Below are 25,156 nucleotides of genomic sequence, written 5' to 3' on the forward strand. Positions count from 1 at the left end.
AGCACTGATCACTGTATTAGTCTCACTCTTTCCCATAAAGTGTTCATTAGTGTCTGATGGCTCACCGTAATATCGCAATCCCGGTGATCACTGCCATTACTAGTATTCATTTTTTTTTTTTTATATATGTATACACCATAGTTTTTAAGACGCTATAACCTACCTATAACCTATATCATAGGCTCTTTACCATGATTGGAGACGTGGTGTGTCCGAGGGACAAACCACACCACTGATCTCTGTGCTGTGTGACCCTGGCATAAGCAGCCCGGTCTGAAGAATGTCATATGATGTCCAGTCAGCACGGTAAAGCCACCAACCAGCCGTCAATCCACTATAGGCTGGGTGGGAGGGTGTTAATCTCTGTATCTCCTGAGGATAGTCACTAGGTCAGTATAAGTAAAGGTCTACTGTAAAACCACTTTAATGTTAATACAGAACAGATAAGAGGGGTTAGGCAAGAGGGACAGTTCATTTTGCCTGGAGATGGGCTTTAAAACCTAAGCAGCCTAGATCACATGGTCTACCAAGGGCATTGTGGATGTTTCACTTTATTCAAGATAACAAGTATGTTATTTCCAATTAGACAGACCTTGTCTGACCCAAGAAGTATTGTGCCCTGTGCCTGGGCACTGCAGATCATTATTCAGGATGGCTTCTCCCACGCTGAATCTAATATTACATTGCAAAACAAAATTCGATCTTCCTTGGCACACATTCCCCATTAGATACAAGGAAGATATCCTTTTTTCCACACTTCATATATTTATCTCTTCATATGCCATTCATCAGAACCATATTAAACATCCTGTCATTTCTAAGAATTTAGTGATGTCTTCAGGATAGCTGAGGCCACATATAGACCAAGAACTGTCAGTTACATAACCCCCCTCCATAGACCATGTCAAATAGGCCCTTAATAAACCCCATAAAAGAAAAATAAATGAAGCCTCTACCTCAAGTGCCATAAATGTGATATAATTTAGAAACTGGAATGACAGGGATTATTTTTCACTCTCTGACACTTTATATATTACGGAAGGGAAAAAAAAATATATATATATTTTTGCAAGACGCACCATTCATTTCAAATTAATCTAAAATAAGCACAGCCCAGTTTTGAAAATGACTAATACCTGGGTAGATTTATGTGTTTAATATTTTACAGCAGTTACATATGAATATGTTCTGGTCACATTTCCCATTACACGGCAACGCAGGTAAGGTAGCATCAATCTTGACATGACAGCTCCTCCGGGCATAGAGTCATGTCATGTTGCTCGGAGTCTTGTTAGGGGTCCAAGTGTCGGCAGGGAAGGTTGTTACAAAGGAGGACTGGCCTCTGGAGCCCCGGCACACTGAAACAAAATTACACACACAGGATCGGTATGGATATCACAAGTCGCCTGCCGCAGTGGCCACTTGGCGTCTGGAGCCCAGGTGTGTGGTTGAAGATAGGGAGAATAATTGAAGCGGCAATGGATCTATCAGCGGAGATACTGACACTTTACTATCTATGCTGTGTTTCAGTGATGAATAATTATGAAGGATGATATAGCACTTCTGCAGCCTGCAGATAGGTAAATGCATTAGCTTCTGGGAAATGACTATATTATTTTTTGCTCACATTTCAGACTATTTTTGCCTCTAATAGGCTGCATATTATGGGACCACACACTACAGCCTCAATCTAAGCTTCTATGGATACTTAGAAATACTTACATCGCCTCTCTATCAACAACGGAAAGCCAGAATATAGATATTATAACACCATAACTAAAATAAGACTATCCATTAACTGCAGGCCTATTGCAAATAAGCACAATCTTCTATTATCTTCACAAAATACACAGCTATTCGAAGAATTCTGTGTATTCCAGTAAAAGAAAAAGGCCTGGTGTTTGAACTTAAAGCTTTATGTTCTATACCTTTCTGATAAACCTGACATTTTAGATTATGGTGGAAACGTAGTCACTTTCACTGTTTTAGTTACGCTTTTTTACTTTGCCAGAATGAGCTTTCAAAGTTGTGCTCATTTTCATTCATTTTATTATTTTTTGCTACAAGGTGTGCCATGGAGTATCAACGTCAAAATTTATAGTCTGTGTCCCACAGATTACTTTGACCACTTCAGCCCCTTTCCTGACCAGGCCATTTTTTGCGATACGACACTGCGTTATCTTAACGGACAATTGCGCGGTCATGCAATACTTTATCCAAATAAAAGTTAGGTTCTTTTTCATTTTTTTCCCCATAAATAGAGAACATTCTTTTGGTGGTATCTGATCACCTCTGCAGTTTTTTTTTTTCCTATCAACAAATAAAGACCAACAATTTAAAAAAAAAAAAAAAAAAAAAGATTTTTTACTTTCTGCTATAAAACATATCCAGTAAAAAAAATTTTTTTTTCATAAATTTAGGCCAATATCTATTCTGCTACATATTTTTGGTAAAAAAACAAAACAAAAAACAATAAGCGTATATTGATTGGTTTGCGCAAAAGTTATAGCGTCTACAAAATAGGGGAAAGATGTATGGCACTTTTATTATTATTTTTATTTTTTTACTAGTAATGCCATTGATCAGTGATTTTTAGCGGGATTGCGATGGACAGATCGGACACCTAGCTGACATTTTTGACACTTTTTTGGGAACCAGGAACATTATTACAGTGGTCAGTGCTAAAAATATGCACTGACATTGTACTACTGACACTGGAAGGGAAAGGGTTAACATTAGGGCGATCAAGGGGTTAAATGTGTTCCCTCAGTGTTTCTAACTGTGTGGGGGGGGGGGGGTGGGCTGCATGGGACAACACACAGATCCGTCTTCTTGCATAGCAGGAAGACAAGATCCTGTGTCATCGCCTGTCAGAGCGGAGATATGCCTTGTTTACTTCAGAAGATCCCCGTTCGGTGAATGATCACCAGATCTGCTGATTGGCTCCCCCATTGGTCAACCGACGCCCACAGAACCTCATGCACGAGCTGATGTACACCTACGGTGATTTGCGCAGTCGAGCCAACTTGCCACAGTATAACTGCGGCCGCTGGCCGGCAAAAGGTTTAAGCTGGACTCAAGGTACAAAAACTTCCATCTAAAGTGATTGTAAACCTCAGACATGGAATATGAACAAAACATATCCCTCTATAACAGCCTATTTCAACCAGGGTGCCTTGAGGTTCCTTCAGGGGTGCCTTGGCAAAATGCCTAAACATTGGCAAAAAAACGTATACAAGCTGGCGTATGGATGAAGCCTGCCTTTTAGTTACATAAAGCCACAGATTTTCATTGTGCACCAGTAGAACCTTCTAGCTGCTGGCGTTCCAACAACCAATAACATCATCAGCTGATAAGGAGGATGAGAGTTGCCTAGACGGCATCCTTGTTTGATCCTCTCTATTAGCATTGGGGTCACATTAGCTGTGTGATAGGTGAAAACAGAGGGAGAAGAGAAGCAATGGAAAATTAGTCAGTACCGGATTGTAAAATTGTATTTTCTTTGGAAGAATAAATCGCCTCTAATGTTGGGTGTCCTACATGTGTGGATGTTGCTCCATTATGTAAAATTATTAGAATACGTTTTTACATTTTAAAACTGGGTGCCTCAAGACTGACCATAATTTTGGAGGGTGCCTTGAGATTGTCCATACTTTTTAAAGGGTGACTTGACTGGAAAAAGGTTGAGAAACACTGCTCTATAGTGTGTATTTGTCTCAATCCAGAGCACTAAAGGAAAAGTACAGCCTAAGCAACTTTGGCTGTACATCTCCTAAGGATCAAGTTAGTGCAGTTAGTTCTGCACTCCAGTGACCATTTTCAGCTGGCAGCAGGCTTAAGACCGCTGTCAGCTGATGTCATAGAGATGGTCCAGGCTCTGAAAAGATCCCAACCAAATGGTCAGTATCTACCCAGAACCGTGGACTGGAAGCTAGTTTGGGCTATCAGAGGCTTGCTCCCCTCCTCGGCCAGTGAGCGTGTGTGGGGGATTGGTTTAGAGCTGAGAGCTGGAAACTGGCAGACCTTGGCTCTCTGGTCACAGAATGCAGAAGAACGTAGCAATCAAGTTTTCAGTACAAAGCAGACAGGGGACAGTTGCAGCATTTACCTAGGCGAGTATAATTTTTTTTTTTCTGTGTAATTTCTGTTCACTGCCTTTGCTGCCTCTTCTATCTGCACGAGTCACTTCTGACAAGGTATTCAGATTCAGATTACTTTATTAATCCCAAAGGGAAATGATTAAGATACAGTTAACAAATGGAACAAGACACAACACATTAAAACACCAAGAGATAGATGGGTGATGGTGGAGGAAGCACCAGCACACAGCCTGTTATTGATAGCCTCAGCTCTGTGTGCTGTGTGAAGTGGGGTGTGTCCGTTCACTGAGTATAACTTCTGCTCCCCGCCCCCTTCTTTCTGAAAGCTCAGGCAAGCTATATGAATTCTGCACTTTGAACAGTTGTAAATGCAAATATAAGGCCAGTCCCCTGCACAAGAAAACAGTATCAGAGAATTCCTGCAAAGGGTCAATTTGCAGAGTTATTTCATGTTGGATTATTGCACAGATCTGAACAACTATACAAACTATAGAAAGGAAATTAAGATTCAAGCAAAAACATGCTTCTTGTGCACCATACTTGGCAGATTAGCCAAATGTTATGGTTTAATTTGGTGCTGCTGCTTACAGGGCTTAAGGAGACCATTGACCTGCAGTAAGTGCTGCAGGATGGACAGTCACCTAAATTTATCTACATATGACCTTATTGTCCTGCTACACATGAGTGCACACCTTTGAGGTTTAACAATTTAAAAAAAAATGTGTTTGAATATTTGGCATTTGTACATTTTGGTATTCGGTATTTGTAAATTTATACACGAGACAATGCATTTCAATCCAAATTTCTCCTTGGCTTGTTGCCCTTCAAATTCCCAGGTTTAAAAGTGTGTATTGTGCGAAGTACTGTAGCTCACTTAATACTTTGTTGATGGGGACATAGGTGTGCAATGTCATGTAATTGAACCACCATGTCTCAGCCAAAAGCTAGCCCACACTATTCGCTCAGCTGTGTTCTGCTCTTCTACACATCATGGACAGGTGTTGGCTGCTTCCTCTTCCTTTTCTGGACTCTGGTTTAACCCTTTCAGGACCAAAGTCTCTGTAATCTAGGAAGTTCTTTCCCACCCAAAGGTCTCTCCGAGACCTTTGGGTCCCAAATGAGGACTTACCAATCTAGGAAGTACTGAAAATCAAGGAAAAACAGGTGTGTAAGCGCTACAACCTTCCCACATAACAGCTCCACCCAATGCCCAAACCTTGGTGCTGTCAACACCCCCAACATTCCAAAATAAGGAAAAGGATGATTGGCACACAGAAATGACATCCAAAAAGAAGTCCGTTATTTTACGACATGTACAATGCTGTAAAAACAGCATAAGTGCTTCAAACATTAGCCCTTAGTCATGGCTAAGGACTAATGACTGAAACACATAGTCCGTTTTCTACAGCATTGTGCATGTCTTTCAGTAAAGGAATACCATTTCCTTTTTTTTTTTTTGTCATCCTGAGTGCCATCTATTTCCTCATTCTAGTAATGAAAATCAGTCCTCTCCTCATATCGGACTACCCCAAACTCCCGACCCTGCATGGGTGAAAACTCCTGAGCACTAACAATGTCCCTTAAAAGGGACCACAACCCAAATAGTGGAGAAATACATCTCCTGTCCAGGACCCATCCTTGGCATCCTATGCATTACACATTTGGGCTCCCCTCATCCCACTTAAAAATGATTGGTGTCAAAGTTGATATTCTTCTCAGCAAGATTTATTATGAAAGATTGGATGAAAGGGAAAAAAAAAAAAGAGAAAGGGGATTGACAGCGCAGAAAAATAGTAAAATAGCATTAACAAACCATTTGACTACTGGAAGCCAGTCTAAAGAATATTTTTTACTCACATGAGTAAGCATCAACACCTTTTGAGTACCACACAATACGAGGCAAAAGCCCATAGGTTAGGCAACTTGGGTGTATAATATAAATCTCGAAAATGTAAAATGTAAAATGCTACATTTCACTAGAACCCAATAAAGATGACAAATGTCTAAAATAATAAAAAAAAAAAATGTATAGCCTATATATGACGACAAATGTCTAAAATAATAATAAAAAAAAATTCTAGCCTATATATGACGACAAATGTCTAAAATAATAATAAAAAAAAATATAGCCTATATATTTCTATTATTAGTTCATAGTAGTAGCCAAAGCACTAACTATTCAAAATAATATTTCAAGTTATTATGTATAGTGTGAAAACACTGTATTATTGAGTGGCAGAAATTGAAAAAAAAAATTGTTTTTAATCTCCAGAGATCGTCAGAGTCAGAAGGTAGTGTGTTTAAGATGTTGATTTCTCCAGTTAAAGTCAGTCTATGGCTATCTCACCCACTGGCTAGAATGCAATATGTCAGCTATGTACTGCATGACCCCAGGTCATCTTTTCATTTTCCCATTTTCTCCATAGCTCCACATAAAAGCTTGATATCTCAGAGACCTTAGAGTTGCAATGCCCAGCTCCAGGGAACCAACACATTCCAAACTTTGTTTTAAAAATAAAAGCTCTAAAACTTTATTCCACAGGTCATAAAATCAGCATTTGATAACTCCAACAAATTTAACTATCTCGCAGGCGCTGGTTTATTTTTAAAGATAAAGTTAACCTAACCTAGCCATGTCTGGCTGTACTAAGTAATGATAAAGGCAGCATATTAACTTGGCTGACAGAACTGTGGCCTTACAGCACTACAATCCATGGTTCAGTTTCCACTTACTTGGAAAATTTTCCTATACGTAGACCTCATATACATATTTCAGTTTCTGATCTACCCTGCGGAAGCTGCACAGAAGTGTTATTCCAAAAGAGATTTAAATATACAGTATGCTGTAGTTTCCTGAAAGTCAAACGGAATGGCCTTTCCAGCAGCAAGAAGGGTCAAATTGTACATATGTAAAACAATGAATTAATAATTAATTTATACATTGTATTTTAATTATTACTATTAATATGAATGATCTTGAAGTTTGTAAATTTGCTTTGCGAAGATCCGCACGTATTTACTTTCTTGAATTCTGTGGTCCATTTTCACTATATCCTGTTGATAGGCGCTGCTGTGTCACACGTTTTACAGAGCCTAGCTTCTGAACTACAGAGGTGCTGAGAGGAGGGGGTTTCAGGAGGCAATACAGAGATCTATGCTTGCAGACAGCAAGGTACCATGGGATATGTAGTCCTTAGAAAATTAAAAGTAAACAGAGGAGAAAATGCAAAGCACAATCCAGGAAGTCGTGGAAACAGATGGGCAGCAGATAAGCAGTATTCTCAATATGAAAATTAATTTTATAAAATAACCTTATATTAGATTGTCAAATATAAAAGGTTTCTGTATTGCTGTTACAATGATGATGTTATAAAATGTGTATGCTGTGCCTATAGATCTCCTTTAAACAGTAGGTGGGAAAAGGCTGTGATAAAAATAAAATATACTTAAAGCTGAAGGGTATATATATATATATATATATATATATATATATATATATATATATATATATATATATAATATAAAACCTGCACTAGGGATATAACTTTACTGTAATGAAGTGTGTCTCATGTTAGGCGGGCTGCTGCATAGTATAGAAGTCTTCCCCCCCATTGCCCCGGCTCCTCCCCATAGTGCTAATCTTCCAGCGCTCCTGGGGTTAAAGTGGTTGTAAAAGGCAGAATATTTTTTTTATCTTAATATATTCTATACATTAAGATAAAAAGCCTTTTGTGTGCAGCAGCCCCCCTAATACTTACCTGAGGTCCATCTACACCCAGCGATTTTGCACAAGCGACTCGGCTGTCTGGGACTCCCCTCCTCATTGGCTGAGACAGCAGTGCAGCACCATTAGCTCCTACGTCTGTCAAAGTCAGTTAGCCAATGAGGAGAGAAAGGGGGCAGGGCCAGGCCGTGGATCTGTGTCTGTATGGACACAGGGAGCTGTGGCTCAGCTCGGGTGCCCCAAAGCAAGCTGCCTGCTGTGGGGGTACTCAACAGAAGGAAGGGGCCAGGATCACCTAAGAGGGACCTGAGAAGAGGAGGCTCTGGGCTGCTCTGTGCAAAACCACTGCAACAGAGCAGGTAAGCATAATATGTTTGTTATTTTTATAGAAAAGAAAAAAACAAGATTTTAGTATCACTTTAACATCAGCTGCTAAGAGTGTGAAAGAGTTGTGCCGCTCCAGCTCCTCTTTCAAAGGCCTACTCTATTCATAGAACTCATACTATTCTTTCCCAGAATGCAAAGCATTCTGTGAATGGAGGACAAGCAGATGAATTACAGGATCTGCCTCCTCTAATTACAGAAAACTTTGGATTTAGGTAAAGAAAAGTGAAAGCTCTATGGATAGAGGAAGCGGGCAAGTGTCACAACTCTCTTACTCTTATATCAGTTGATGTTAACCCCCAAAGATAGAAAATCAGCTCTGTGGGCACTGGTTTATTTAGGTTTTGTGCTGCCCTAGGCCTGACTAAACTCTTGCGTACCCAAATTGAAATATGACCCACCCCTTCCTGTCAAGGCCACACTCCTTCATGTTTAAAGTGGTGTTGCCACCAAAAAAATAAAACTACTTAAAATTAGTAAAAAAAAAAAAAAAAAAATAATTGGCAAAAAAAAAATTTTTTACTCACCTCTAAATACCGGTTGCTAGGGGGTCCCTCGTAGTCTGCCTTCTTCATTGCCCAGGCTGGTGACATCACTTCCCCTCGCGCCGCACATTCACCTGGGACCTGTCATGTGTCCCAGGTGACTGTACGGCGTATCACGGCGCCCTGCGCCGCTCGCGCATGCGCAGTGGGTGCCCGGCTGTGAAGCCACAGCCGGGTGCCCACAGTATGCATGACGGCGCCGCGAGCGGAGCGGGGAGCGAGGGGGGGCTTCGTTCCCCCGCATCGCTGGACCCTGGGGCAGGTAAGTGTCCGATTATTAAAAGCCAGCAGCTGCAGTATTTGTAGCTGCTGACTTTTAATTTTTTTTTTTTAGGGGGTACCCCACTTTAAGACCTGCCCTGTGAGCAAATACACACACACACAATCTAAAAAACTATCTAAAACATACATATGCTATAAAAATATGCATAATATAAAACATTTAATGATTTAATAACTACAAGAATTAACAATGAAACATTTTTGAGATAATATAGAGTTTTGATATGGATAATAGAATATGCATTGCACACTGTACAGTATGTTGTAGAGAAGAAATATTTATACTACTGACTTTAGCTAATATGTAAGATATTATCTGGTACTTTGTTTTAGTTAAACTAGGACCTGCCAGCTTATATGTGCCATCACAATGTGTCACTGGATTAGTAAAATTACTCCTATCTTGTAAGATATTTGGACTTGTGTTTTCTGCCACTGATTATAATCATAGAATTATTTCACTTATTTGTACAATGACTAGGAAGTCTCTAGTCATACAAAAAAGTGAAATAATCAGCCCTCGGCCCAATCCACCCCATAAGACTGGTGCTACACTAAAATTGTAGCGTAATCCGGTGGGAATTCTTAGCTTGTTATGAGGGAACTTGTGCGGGTTCGATCCCGAGCCCCACTCTATTGACACACACAGGACGGCTCAGCCCCGACTCCCAGGATTTGATACCAATGGCTCCTGCTGCTGCTGAGCCTCCTGTGAGAACTGGGGAGAAAAGAGCAGCACTGCTGCAGACATAAACAGCACTGAATCAACATCGGGCATAGGAATTTAAGGGGGGCTGGGGGAGCTGACATTGAAAGTTTTTTTACCTCGGAGAATGCATTAAGGCATAAAACATTTTACCTTTACAACCACTTTAATATGTTCGGGTTTATTTGGTTATCATCTACTAGCTTTAGAAAAAAAAATCAGTATTTGGACAAATTCATAAAAAAATAAAATCTGAGCAGGTCTAAAGATAGTATGTATGAATAGAAAGTTTATTATTCTCAAAGTATCATACCAGAATGCTGGAAAGAAAACCAGGTTATTTATATGTGCCTTAGGTAGTAGACTGCCTCACTTAATCTTTTCCTGCACAAATAAGAATTGAGAAGCCTGTACGTACAGTATCTCACATAAGTGAGTATACCCCTCACATTTTTGTAAATATTTTAACTGTGTAAATTTGCTGCCCCCTCAAAATAACTCAACACACAGCCATTAATGTCTAAACCGCTGGCAACAAAAGTGAGTACACCCCTAAGTGAAAATGTCCAAATTGGGCCCAATTAACCATTTTCCCTCCCCAGTGTCATGTGACTCGTTAGTGTTACAAGGTCTCAGGTGCACATAGGGAGCAGGTGTGTTACATTTGGTGTTATCTCTCTCACTCTCTCATACTGGTCACTGGAAGCTCAACATAGAACCTCATGGCAAAGAACTCTCTGAAGATCTGAAAAAAAAAAAGAATTGTTGCTCTACATAAAGATGGCCTAGGCTATAAGAAGATTGCCAAAATTCTGAAACTGAGCTGCAGCACGGTGGCCAAGACCATACAGTGGTTTAATAGGACAGGTTTCACCCAGAACCATGGTTGGCCAAAGAAGTTGAGTGCACATGCTCAGTATCATATCCAGAGGTTGTCTTTGGGAAATAGACATATGAGTGCTGCCAGCATTGCTGCAGAGGTTGAAGGGATGGGGTGGGGGGCAGCCTGTTAGTGCTCAGACTATACGCCACACATTGCATCAAATTGGTCTGCATGGCTGTCGTCCTAGAAGGAAGCCTCTTCTAAAGAAGATGCACAAGAAAGTCTGCAGTTTGCTGAAGACAAGCAGACTAAGGACATGGATTAATGGAACCATGTCCTATGGTCTGATGAGACCAAGATAATCTTATTTGGTTCAGATGGTGTCAAGCATGTGTGACGGCAACCAGGTGAGGCGTACAAAGACAAGTGTGTGTTGCCTACAGTCAAACATGGTGGTGGGAGTATCACAGTCTGCAGCTTCATGAGTGCTGCCAGCACTGGGGAGCTACAGTTCATTGAGGGAACCATGAATGCCAACATGTACTGTGACATACTAAAGCAGTGGCCCAGTACTTTCGGAGACTGGGCCACAGGGCAGTATTCCACCACCCCAAACACACCTCCAAGATGACCACTACGTTGCTAAAGAAGCTGAGGGTGAAGGTGATGGACTGGCCAAAAATGTTTCCAGACCTAAACCCTATTGAGCATTTGTGGTGCATCCTCAAATGGAAGGTGGATGAGCGCAAGGTCTCATCCACCAGCTCCATGACGTCATCATGGAGGAGTGGAAGAGGACTCCAGTGGCAACCTGTGAAGCTCTGGTGAACTCCATGCCCAAGAGGGTTAATAGTGCTGGAAAAGAATGGTGGCCACACAAAATATTGACACTTTGGTCACAGTTTGGACATTTGCTCTTAGGGGTGTACTCACTTTTGTTGCCAGCGGTTTAGATATTAATGGCTGTGTGGTGAGTTATTTTGAGGGGACAACAAATTTACACTGTTATCCAAGCTGTACACTCACTACTTTACATTGTAGTAGTGTTATTTCTTTGGTGTTGCCGCATGAATATATGAAGATATAATAAAATATTTACAAAAATGTGAGGGGTGTACTCACTTTTGTGAGATACTGTACATTTAGTTCAATGCAATCATTATGCAGTAACCTTAAGCAACTAATTCGAAAATAAACATCCTTTATTGCAGCTATGTTAAACCACAAAATATTGATTTCCCAAACTATAAATCCCTAATGCCCAACCAGCAGCCTTGGGGCTGCATGAAGTCCTTTGGCACTTCTAGTGAGGCCCTAAGGGGCCCCTGCAATTAATAATCTGTTTTATTGTTTGCTCAAGCCAGTGAAGGAAAAATCCTCTCTAGACCGCCTTCTAGTAAGTCATGGTTTGGTTTATTTTTTTCTAAGCCGTCACTCCCTTGTTTTTTATTATCTCCTATATTATAACAACATTTTCAGACAGAAATAATTGTGGCACAAGCAATATTAAAATGGGCTGTAAGCAACATAAATGATGATTTGTAAGGGGGCTTGTAATGCTGTAATGCATACCTCCTAAATTTTTGAGATGTGAATGAGGGACACTTATAAGCAACAGTATGTAGGCAAAGGACACACCCCCTGCCACACCCCCTCAAAGGAGCATTATACAAATAAAAATATTAGTTAAACCCAAAAGTGCTTTTTTTACCACTATTATTCTTTTATACTCGCTTTTGAAATTTACAAATGCAGCAAATTAGAAATTGGAGAAAAGGTTTAGCACTGGGAAACGCTTTTTGAAAGATACAAAAAAAAAAAAAAGATTTTGCGGCTGGAACATCACTTTAACCTTCTGTTCCATACTCAAAACAGGAAGTGAGAGGAAATCAATGTAAATTAAAGGGAATACCTTGGGCCCCCAGCTCACAAGAACAGGTGTGCCCATTGGAAGATTTCCTCATTATTATTACTATGAAAAAAAAAGTTTTGCCTTTAGTTATACTTTAACCACTTCAGCCCATGAAGATTTTACCCCCTTCCTGACCATAGTACTTTTTACAATTTGGCACTGCATTGCTTTAACCTCTTCGCGCCCGCCCTATAGCCGAATGGCGGCCGTAGAGCAGGCGCTTTCGTCCGGGAGGCCGTCCCTGGATGTCCTGTTGTTTACTTTCGCAATGCGTGCTGCCGCGGGCGCGCATCGGGGAAGTTCTGTGTTTGCCGTGTCCCCCGGAGACAGGCAAACACAGATCGCTGTAAACGGCCAATCACAGCGGCCGTTTACAGCACGATCAGCGTGTCCAATGAGAGATGATCTCATATGTAAACATATGAGATCATCTCTCAGCGCCGCTCTCCCTCCTCACACAGACAGAGTGTGAGAGGGGAGAGATGAACGGCTGCAGCGGCCGTAAGTGTAAAAAAAAAAAAAAAAAAGTAAAAAAAAAAAGTGCCATCCTCCCCCAGTGACATCCTCTCCCAGTGCCATCCTCCCCCAGTGCCATCCTGCCCCAGTGCCATCAGCCCCAGTGCCATCAGCCCCAGTGCTATCTGCCCCTCGTGCCACCTGTTAGTGCCATCTGTCCCCAGTGCCACCTGTTGTCAGTGCCATTTCTCCCCAGTGCCATCTGTCATCAGTGCCACGTGTCATCAGTGCCACATAGTGCCATCTGTCATCAGTGCCACGTATCAGTGCAATTTGTCATCAGTGCCACCTATCAGTGTCACGCGCCATCTGTTGTCAGTGTTGCGTGTCATCAATGCCACTTATCAGTGCCATCTGTCATCAGTGTCACATGTCATCGGTGCCACGTATTAGTGCCATCTGTCATCGTGGCACGTATTAGTGCCATCTGTCATCAGTGCCACGTATAAGTGCCATCTGTCATCAGTGCCACATATTAGTGGCATCTGTCATCAGTGCCACGTGTCATCAGTGCCATGTATAAGTGTCATTATTGCCACGTATCAGTGCCATCTGTCATTAGTGTCACGTGTCATTGTCCTGGTGCTCCAGGGCCTTCAAAGGTGTAATAAGTAGTCAACAAGTTAGATGTGTAATTTATGCTCCTAGAACACGTGATGGCGCTCCCTGCATGTTGGGCCTCTCTATGTGGCCAGGCTGTGAAAAAGTCCCACACATGTGGTATTGTAATACTCAGGAGGAGTAGCAGAATTTTTTTGGGGGTGTCATTTGTGGTATACACATGCCATGTGAGAGAAATAACTTATTACAATGACAATTTTGTGGAAAAAAAATGAAAAATCTTAATTTTGCAAAGAATTGTGGGAAAAAAATGACAACATCAAAAAGCTCACCATGCCTCTTACTAAATACCTTGGAATACCTTTTCCAAAAAGGGGTCATTTGGGGGTTATTTGTACTTTCCTGACTTGTTCGGGTCACAAGAAGCGAGTGTGATCAATTTTGTGCGATTCGCACCACAGCTTGTAGACTCTCTAACTTTCACAAAGACCAAATAATATCCACTAATTTGGGTTATTTTTACCAAAGATATGTAGCAGTATAAATTGTGGCCAAAATGTATGAAGAAAAATTTATAATTTGCATAATTCTGTCACAGAAACAAAGAAATATGCGTTTTTTCAAAATTTTCATTTATAGCGCAAAAAATAAAAACCCCAGAGGTGATCAAATACCACCAAAAGAAAGCTCTATTTGTGGGAAAAAAGGACAAAAAATTAATTTGGGTACAGTGTTGCATGACTGAGTAATTGTCATTCAAAGTGTGAGAGCACCGAAAGCTGAAAATTGGTCTGGGCAGGAAGGGTGTTTAACCACTTAAGGTACCGCCGCATGGCAATGAACGTCGGTGAAATGGCACTGACAGGCACAAGCACGTACATGTACGTGCTCGCCTTCCAGCGGGTGGGGGGTCCGATCTGACCCCCTCCCACTGGATGCGGCAGTCCGTTTCACTGCAGGAGCGATCCAGGATGAGGGGATGGCCGTTGGTTTCTGGCCATCCCCTCTCGATTGCTCCTGGCCAATGAGAAGCTTCCCCCGCTGTGTATAGTAAACACAGGCAGGGAGGAAGTGATGTCATTCTCCTCGGGCGGTCTTTTTGACCGGACTACGAGGAGAACAGTGAAAGTAAGTGTGCACCAACACTACACTGACATGTAGGCACACAACCCCCCCCCCCTGATGACCCCCCCCCCGCCCCCTCACAGTGTCACTGATTGCAGTGATCATTTATTTTCTGTCAGTTGTGACAATAAAAACTGTCAGGGCAGTTAGTGTTAGGTCCAGGGTAGCCCCCTACCCCCCCCATAAAGGTTTAACCCCCTGATTGCCCCTAGAGTTAACCCTTTCACCCCCTTTTGCCAGTGTCACTAAGCGATCGTTTTTCTGATCGCTGCATTAGTGTCGCTAAGTAGCTAGTTATTTTTTTAGGTTCACGCCAGGTTTTTATAGCGCTAGGTACCCCGATATACTACCCAATAACGGTTTTAACCCCCTGATTGCCCCTAGTTAACCCTTTCACCCCCTTTTGCCAGTGTCACTAAGCGATCATTTTTCTGATCACTGCATTAGTGTCGCTAGGTAGCTAGTTATTTTTTTAGGTTCACCGCCAGGTTTTTATAGCGCTAGGTACCCCCATATACTACCCAATAATGGTTTTAACCCCCTGATTGCCCCTAGTTAACCCTTTTACCAGCGATCACCATATAAGTGTCACTGGTGATGCTGGTTAGCTAGTTAGTTATTTAGGTTCCCCGTCAGGTTTTTATATAGTGCCAGGGACCCCCATATACTACCTAATAAAAATGTGAACCCCCTGATTGCCCCTAGTTAACCCTTTCACCAGTGATCACCGTATAAGTGTTACGGGTGACTCTGGTTAGTTAGTTTGCTTTTTATAGCATCAGGGCACCCGCCATTTATTACCCAATAAAGGTTTAACCCCCTGATCACCCGGCGGGTGATATCAATTAGGTTTTAGGGTCAGGGTCTGCATCGCCCCAGACAGCGCTAGGTTAGTGCCAGTACCGCTAACACCCACGCGCAAAGCATACACCTCCCGTAGTGGTATAGAATCTGAACAGATCAATATCTGATCTGATCAGATCTATACTAGCGTCCCCAGCAGTTTAGGGTTAAAAAAAAAACGCATTGTTAGCGGGATAAGCCCAGATACCTGCGAGCACCTGTGTTTTGCCCCTCCGCCCAGCCCACCCAAGTGCAGTATCGATTGATCACTGTCACTTACAAAACACATAACTGCTGCGTTCGCAGAGTCAGGCCTGATCCCTGCGATCGCTAACAGTTTTTTTTTGGTAGCGTTTTATATTTAAATCCGGAAGGCAGTGCTTGGTTTTCTGGGTCCCGTACGTGGCTTGGCTCCCAAAAAGTCCCCCATATGTGGTTTCCCCATACTCGGGAGAAGCAGCAGAATTTATTTTGGGGTGTAATTTCACTTATGCCCATAGCATGTGTGAGCAGTATATCATTTAGCGACAACTTTGTGCAAAACAAAAAAAAAAAAATTGTAATATTCCTGCAACTTGTGGCAAAATATAAAATATTTCATGGACTCAACATGCCTCTCAGTAAATAGCTTCGGGTATCTACTTTCCAAAATGGGGTCACTTGGGGGGGTTTTGTGCTATTTTGGCATTTTATGGCCTTCGAAACTGTGATAGGTAGTGAGGAGTGAAATCATAAAATTTGCACCCTTAGAAATCCTGAAGGCAGTGATTGGTTTTCGGGGTGCCGTACGCAGCTAGACTCCCACACATGTGGTATCCCCGTACTCAGGAGAAGCAGCAAAATATATTTTGGGGTGCAATTCCACATATAACTATGGCATGTGTGAGCAATATATCATTTAGTGACAACTTTTTGTAAACTTTTTTCTTTTTTTTTTTGTGTCATTATTCAATCACTTGGGACAAAAATAAAATATTCAATGGGCTCAACATGCCCCTCAGCAATTTCCTTGGGGTGTCTACTTTCCAAAATTGGGTCATTTGGGGGGGGGGGGGTTTGTACTGCCCTGCCATTTTAGCACCTCAAGAAATGAGATAGGCAGTCATAAATTAAAAGCTGTGTAAATTCCAGAAAATGTACTCTAGTTTGTAGACGCTATAACTTTTGTGCAAACCAATAAATATGCGCTTATTGACATTTTTTTTACTAAAGACATGTGGCTGAATAAATTTTGCCCTAAATGTATGACCAAAATTGAGTTTATTCAATTTTTCTTATAACAAAAAGTAGAAAATATTTTTTTTCTCAAAATTTTCGGTCTTTTTCCATTTATATCGTAAAAAATAAAAATCGCAGAGGCAATCAAATACCATCAAAAGAAAGCTCTATTTGTGGGAAGAAAAGGATGCAAATTTCGTTTGGGTACAACATTGCATGACTGCGCAATTACCAGTTAAAGCAGTGCAGTGCGAAATTGTAAAAAGACCTCTGGTCCTTAGGCTGATAATTGGTCCGGGGCTGAAGTGGTTAAGTGCCCAGTAAGCAAGTGGTTAACTGACAATTGCGCAGTCATGCAATGCTGTACCTGTAAATATGCACTGATTAATGTATATATGTCTGCCAGGGAAGAGGTTAACATTAGGGGGTGATCAAGGGGTTAACTGTGTGTGTTCCCTCACTGTGTTCTAACTGTGTGGGGATGGGACTAACTAGGAGAGATGACAGATCTGTTGTTTGCAAGTTAAAAACATTTTTTTTTTTGCTGGAAAATTACTTAGAACCCCCAAACCTTATAGGTTTTTTTTCCTAACACCATTGAGAATAAAATGGCTGTCGTTGCAATACTTTGTCACATCGTATTTGCGCAGCGGTCTTACAAGCGCACTTTTTCTTTGGAAAAATACACTTTTTTGAATTAAAAAATAAGACAGCAGTAAAGATAGCCCAATTTTTTTTTTTTTTTTTTATATTGTGAAAGATAATGTTACGCTGTTAAAAATCTCCATAGGCGAAGTTTAAAAAATTCTACAGGTTACATGTTTTAAGTTACAGAGGAAGTCTAGGGCTATTATTATTGCTCTTGCTCTACCGATCGCAGCGATATCTCACGTGTGTGGTTTGAACACCATTTTCATATGTGGGTGCTACTCACATGTACGTTCACTTCTACACGTGAGCTTGGCAGGATAGGGCGCGTTTAAAAATGTTTAGTTTTCTTTCTTATTTTACCTTTTATTTTTAATTTGTACAATGTTCTTTAAAAAAAAAAATGGCACTTTTATTTCTATTACAAGGAATGTAAACATCCCTTGTAATAGCAAAAAAAAAGAATGAGCTCTTAAATATGAGATCTGGGATCAAAAAAGATCTCTCATCTCATATTTACACTAAAATGCAAAAAAATAAATAATGTTTTGACGTCGCTTCCACCCTGTAATGGTATGGAGACAGGTGGGGACCATCTTTCCCTCACACATCTCCATACCCAACACCGAGAAGGATCCAATCGCCACTGCTGACGGCTTCAGTAAGTGGTGGAGGGCACTGGAGAGCGGCGGGATGGGAGGCACCTCTCCCGCCACCGAGAAAGGTGATCTTGCGGGGAATCTGAAACAGAGACCACTATTATTGGAAACCAGACTGCCTGATGAAGAATAGGATACTGGGGTTATGGCAGCTAGCTGCTACAATAACAAAGATATCCCTCTTCAAACAGCTGACGTATATCGGTGTGCGGCGGTCCGGAAGTGGTTAAGCTGATTGTTGGCTTTCTGGTGGAAGTGATATGGGTGGCTGTAAAGCTGCCTGATCAATTTCGCACCCCCTCAAAAGGTAGTGCCCCCGCCATGTATTCCAGGCTCCACTGTCCCACCTGTGGGCTCGGAAATGGCATGGCAGATATTGGCAGGCGGAGCAGAGTAAGATCAGTGAACCTTTATTCATTTGTCTGCCCTCAAGTGAATGAACACAGAAGCGGTGAGGATTACTTCACGTCCACGTTCAGCACGGTCATTCCCTGGCTGTGCTAAACATTCTATATATATCGCCACGCACTCTGGAGAGAGAGCAATAATTCTAGGGCCATCCTTCATGGCAAATTTTTTATTATTCTTTAAATATAACAAAGATTGACAAATTGATTACATACAGGGATGGTGGTACAATATTCAAATAGCAATAAAGCTAAACATATCGATTCATGAACAGAATGAGTACATAATGTAAAAAAAAAAAAAAAGACGAGTAAAGCAACAAATAAACCAATAAAATATTACATCAAAAGCATTAAAAAATGGGCGTGGCTACCGCGCGTTGCTGGATGGACGGCTGAGAACAGCGCTCTGTTCTAGAGCAAGGATCCCACGACCTCAGGGGCTCTATCCTCCGCGAAAAGCCGTCTATCACGCGCTGGAGTGTCCGCCAACCTCTGGAGATGTCCCACAAGCGGGGAGCGGCAGTACAGCCTAAAAAACTGCTGAATTTCTTCTCGCTGGCCTCCCGCTAATCAGACCAAGATGTTGCCGGCGGCAGAGCCAGAGAACAGGCTTCCCCTGGCTCCTCTCCTGCAGGATCTGGCAGCCCTGACTCCCGCAACGGATCTGGCGGGCACTCTCCGGGAACCTCCACCCCGATAATCGGGAAGTCCTGTCAAATCAAGACCCAGGCTAACCACAGACACCCAGCAGGTGAGTGCTTGGAAAGACTCCATGGAGGATACAAGGGAGATGGCAGAGTTCATATCAGAGTTCCCCACCTCTGACAATCCACTTTCTGACACAACTCTGAAAGACATGCTCATCTCATTAAGAGCATCCCTCCACACAGACATGATGCAGTGCATAAGCAATTTTAAGACAGAAGTTGCAATGGAGGGCAGATTGGACCATGTTGAAAGCAAAATGGGTGACTTTGCCTCTGCACATAACTCGCTGGTGGATGCCCATAACGAGCAGGCTGAGGACATCTCTTGTCTAAAATCCAATATGGCGGACCTGGAATACAGGTCCAGGCGTAATAATGTTAAACTGCAGGGAATTCCAGAATCCTTATTACCCGCACAGCTTTCTCAATGCGGCCAGGACCTGATGAAGGTCCTTTTGCCTGCTCTTTCGGAGTCAGAGCTGACTATTGACAGCATTCATCGGCTACCGAAACCATCCCACCTCCTGGATAATATCCCAAGATATGTGCTAATGCGTTTACACTTCTTCCATGCAAAGGAAAAACTTATGTCAGCCTTTCACAAAACAAGCATTCTCCCGGACCAGTTTTCTCATATCCAAATGTATGCTGATCTTTCCCAGTATACAATGCGAAGGCGGAAGGCACTTCTACCGATTACAAAGGCGTTGCGTAATCACAACATCCCCTACAGATGGGGATACCCGCTAAAGTTTCAATCACTCATGAAGGGAATACCAAAGTGATCACCACTCTGGAGGAGGGCCTGGCATTTCTCCGCTCCGTGGATATTCTCCCAGAACAACCGGCTGGAAGCTGTCCCCTGCCTAGGCCGTTAGACACCCAGGAAGAGTGGAAAACAGTATCGCGGAAGAAAAAGAACAAAAAACGTAACATTTGATGTGCCCCCTTAATAGCATTAACAACCTGCTAAGGGATCCTTGCCACCCTTGGAGCTAGATGATGATCCTAGTTTTTCTTTTCCCCCAACAAATGGGCAGTGACTCTGCCCTTAGACCCAAGAGGGGTCTCACCTTTTTACTGCCTCAATTGGCAATTTGTTGTTTGTTGTTTTATTCTATTTTTTCAGCTGACTTTCTTTCCGTATGGCATGGTCTGTTTCCGGTCTGAAGAACCCTACTCTATTGGGTGTGGTGTTGCAGGCGCCCCACAACACGCCTTTCAAATAGTCCAGCAGTTTTCAGAACTTTGCAGGATGCACAGAAGGTACTATCAATGCTTTTCTTATCCCTATACCTATGGTGCTTAATTTTGTTTCCTTCAATGTGAATGGCCTAAATCACCCGGCCAAAAGGGCCTCGGCGTGGAGAGAGGCTCTCAAACTCAAGGCAGATGTTCTGTGTATTCAGGAATCAAATTTCTCCGCTACCGAGGTACCCTACTTTCGGCACCCTAAATTTCCACATATTTTTTTGCATCCGCCCCGAAGAAACAGAAGGGGGTAATCATAGCCATAAGAGACACGGTAGCTTTTACTTTGCACACCTCACAGACTGACCCTGAAGGGCGATTTTTGATCTTGACAGGAGAGCTCAATAACAAACTCTTCACGATTGTGAACCTATATGCACCGAACTCGCATCAACTACGCTTTCTAAACAAATTTTTCCGCACAATCCACAAAACGCGAGTAGGTTCATTGGTCGTGTGTGCAGACTACAACCTAACCGTGGACCACCTAATGGACAATACCACCAAGCCTAAAAGACCAACTCTGGGGCTACAACCAATCTTGAATGCTGAGGACGTGTATGATGTTTGGAGGTGTCAGCATGTGAGTGAGAAAGATTATTTGTTTCATTCAGCTAGGCACAACTCATATTCCAAGATTGACCTTATTCTGGTTGTTAAAAGGTTACTACAAGCAGTGTCCTCCTCCGCCATTCATGACATATCATGGTCAGACCACACTCCTGTCTTGATAACAGTGGAGGAGGAGCACACTCCAATCCAGATTACTTGTGGCGAGCTAATTCTCGCATTCTCCAGAACTCCTCGCATGCTGACACCATTTCTAAAAAGTTAGCTGAGTTCTTTGCACTAATGACTGTTTGGTAGATAGCCCTTCTACCCTTTGGTGTGCCCCGAGACCTTTATTAGGGGGATTATTTTACAACTATGTTCAAGGGAGAAGAGGCTGAGGACGCAGAAGCTGGACCACATTCTTGGAGAGATTAGATCCCTTGAATCCCTGAACAAGAGTAATACTGATCCAAAAATAGCCAGCAAATTGTCCCAACTGCGCCTAGATCTTAGATGCCTGGTCGTCGACCAATACGACAAACATGTTCGAGCACTTAAAATAGCCCACTATTCGTCGGGTAACCAAGCAGGCAAGCATTTAGCTCTCAGCTTGATAATAGCTAGAACTAAAACCAAGATTCCCTTTATATATCACCCTGTAGATTAAAAGAAAAGATTCAACCCAAAGGACATAGCTGATGCCTTTGCAGAGTATTATTCCTCACTTTACAATCTTCAGTCCGACCCAAAAACATCACAGCCAACAAACGAAAACATCCTCACTTTCTTGTCCAGCGTTAATCTTCCTTTTCTTTCTCACAACCAGCTAGCCTCACTCAACTCTCCCATCAGTGAATTAGAAATAAAGAAAGCTATTAAAATGCTCCCACTAGGGAAATCACTGGGTCCAGATGGACTCAATGATTATTATCACATCTTTTCTGATATACTCTCTCCTAAGCTAGTTGCGGTCTATGCTGAAGCAATGTCCTCCGCCTCTCTTCCCCCAGAAATGCTGAGAGCATATGTGGTCACTATCCCCAAGCCAGGCAAGGAGCCCAATGCCCCTGCTAATTTTAAGCCAATCTCCCTACTAAATTTGGATGTTAAGCTCTATGCGAAAATTTTAGCACACAGATTACTTCCTATACTGCCCGCTCTTATCCAACCAGATCAGGCCAGCTTCATGGCAGGCAGGCCTCAGATGCCACGAGACGTGTCATTGACATCATCCAATATGCTAAGACATGTCGAACGCCTTCTCTGCTCTTATCTTTGAACACAGAGGAGTTTGACAGGATTCATTGGGGGTATATGACACATACACTACGCAGATTTGGCTTTTCAGGACCGATCCTCTCCGTTATTTTGGCCCTCAACTCAGCACATGTGTGTACCTCGAACACCCTATCTTCCCCTTTTGCCATATCCAATGGGACGAGGCAAGGGTGCCCTCTCTCTCCAACCATTTTTAACCTTCTTATTGAGCCTTTAGTGGAAAGGATCAGAAACAACTCAGAAATTGCAGGCTTTTCCATACAAGGGAGGCCCCACCACATACATTTATTTACAGACAATATTATCTTATTTCTCACATTCCCTAAAAATTCACTACCTGCAGCCCATAAAGTACTCGAGGAGTTCAGCCAAATTTCTTTTTATAAAGTAAATTTCACTAAATCATTCATTTTAGACTTGGAGATCCCACCCACTCTCCGCTCTCATCTACAGGTATCTCTTCCATATAAATGGAATAAGTCGACCATAACCTATCTAGGGCTCCAAATCACCACAGATACCCACAAGCTCGCTGAGGCCAACTATGCTCCGTTGATTGGGAAACTCACCAAAGAGTTAGACAGGCTGGCTGGAGTGGAACTATCCTGGTCTGGCCGTTTGGCTTCTTTCAAAATGTTAATACTGCCCCAGATACTTTATATCTTTCAGACATGGCCCATTGTCCCACTCCCCACTTTAACCACTTTAAAGCTCTCAATGCACTGATGTCCCGATTCATCTGGAGATCAAAGCGCCCCAGATGCTCTAAAGTTTTATTAGTTAAACTTAAGCTGGCTTGGGGTATGGGCCTGGTTGATATATGCGATTACTACCGTGCAGCCATCATCACCCAACTAAAACACTGGTTCAACCCCGCCCTCACTTGTCTGCGGAGTGACATTGAGTGAACCTTGAGCCCTACGAAAACCTAAAACTCCTCCTCTTTATGGACATAATCAACCCCCTCCCTCTTCGGCATCTCCCAGATGCTTTGCAGGTTTCCCTGCTGGTGTGGAGGGATCTCCAACAGTTAACACCCAATTCTGCAAACAAGACAGTAGTCCCCATTCCTTTTAGCATCTTAGAACACACTATTCCTAATTTCTCCATAAAAGGGTGGATAAATAGAGGCATAGAGTGGTTGGCAGACTTATTTCAAGAACAGGCTCTGATCCCATTCCCTGAACTGCAGAGTAGATTTGGCCAAGAGCTTAATGATCTGTATTAATACAACTAAATCTCTAATTTCTTTAGAAATTGCAACCACCGTAGTATTCAGCTAGCGGATGAAGTATGGCGGTTTTTCACTGCACAATCCACCCCCCCCCCCAGAAGGGAATTGCCCTTTTCTATACATTTTTTCAACAGAAACTCACTTTTACTAAATCCTACCCATATCGGAGATGGGAGTCCGATCTCTGTCTCTGATGATCAATGGTGACATGCGCTTGATGCTAACTACAAAGCTTCCAAGTGCGTGGGTCATTGGGAAATAGCACAGAAGATAGCCCTTAGGTGGTATCTTACACCGTATAAGATCTCCAAGTTTGGTCGGGGCACTTCTCCGCTCTGCTGGAGGAACTGTGCGTAAGTGGGCAACCTTCTTCACATGTTCTGGACCTGCAAGCATCTGAAAAGTTTCTGGAACTTCATATTTCGTAACATATCATCTCTTACAGGGATTTTCACTAGCCCAAACCCAGGGTTAGCTATACTCAATTTGAGCATAAAAAAATTTCCCCCTAATTTTCGAGTGGTGGTCTCCCATATCCTACTAGTCGCCAGAACTTCAATTGCGAGGTATTGGAAGAGCAACGAAGCACCTAGTGCCTCGGAGGTAATGGTGAACACCCAACTTCACTACATCTATGAAAGAATTATAGTTAGCAGTGACTGCTCTAGGAAAAAGTTTGATATGAATTGGCAAATATAGGACAACTGGTATAAGAGGAATAGTTGACTAGCAAATATTTCATTTCCTTGACCTATACAGAGAATTGGAACTGTGGACCTGCTGCACAGCCAGGCCCACCCGATCTGGGACTAGGGACAGACCAACCGGTATTGTTTTTGTCATTGTTAATTTGTTGTTTATGTTTATACTTTTAACTTTTTCTATCTTGGTCGCACCATAACGTTGACGGACAATTTTCTGTGGCGTAGCCTATGGAATAGCAGATAAGCGCCATAAACCTTCTCTTATGCAAAACACTAAGCAACTTTGGGTTGAGGTGGGGGTCACTGGTGGGGGGAGAGGCTATGGTCCTCTCACCCTACCAGTAAGATGCTATGCTTAGTTGTCATATGGTAATTCAAAGATGTAATGATAAATGATCCCTACTGTAATATGTGATGGCTGTATACTTGCTTCTTTGTTCTATGGCTGTGCCGAATTTTACTGTATTGAATTAATTTTTTTTTCAATAAAAAGGAATTGAACAAAAAAAAAAAAAGCATTAAAAAATTCCAACAGAAGGAAAAAAGTAAGCTAGTGACTGACTACTGGTTTATTTTGGAAGAACAGTACTAAGGAGATCAATCCAATAGGTATATATAAAAAACAGAAGAGATAATGTGTATACAAGTATCGCACAATATTAAAAGAAAGGTAGAAAACAAAAAATAGGAGTAGATGGAGAGAAAAGGGTAGAAAAAAAAGAGGGGGGGGGGTTTACAAGTGGTGATGCAATCCCAAATGAATAAAAATTATAGTCAAGGAAAATAGAGTAAAATTACCAAGGCAATAATAATCGGTAAACAATGCTTAACTCAAGGAAGCCAGAATTTCTCAAATTGACCAATTCGATCTCTTTCGATTGCTTCCACTTTAGCATGAATAAGAGCTTTGTTAGTTCCGTGTATAATTTCAGCTAGAATTAAATATTTTGTTTTCCATGCCTTAGCAATGGTTT

General features: G+C 42.1%; 1 protein-coding gene across 1 annotated transcript in view; it reads right to left on the bottom strand.

The window, feature by feature from the left end:
• Positions 1 to 25,156, bottom strand: part of KIF16B (kinesin family member 16B) — a 566,152-nt gene that overhangs the window by 155,021 nt on the left and 385,975 nt on the right. The window lies entirely within an intron of this gene.

Source organism: Lithobates pipiens, unplaced genomic scaffold (genome assembly GCF_037356315.1).
Source record: "Lithobates pipiens isolate NorthernLeopardFrog02 unplaced genomic scaffold, aLitPip1_a1.2 Scaffold_18, whole genome shotgun sequence".
Taxonomy (NCBI): Eukaryota; Metazoa; Chordata; class Amphibia; order Anura; family Ranidae; genus Lithobates; species Lithobates pipiens.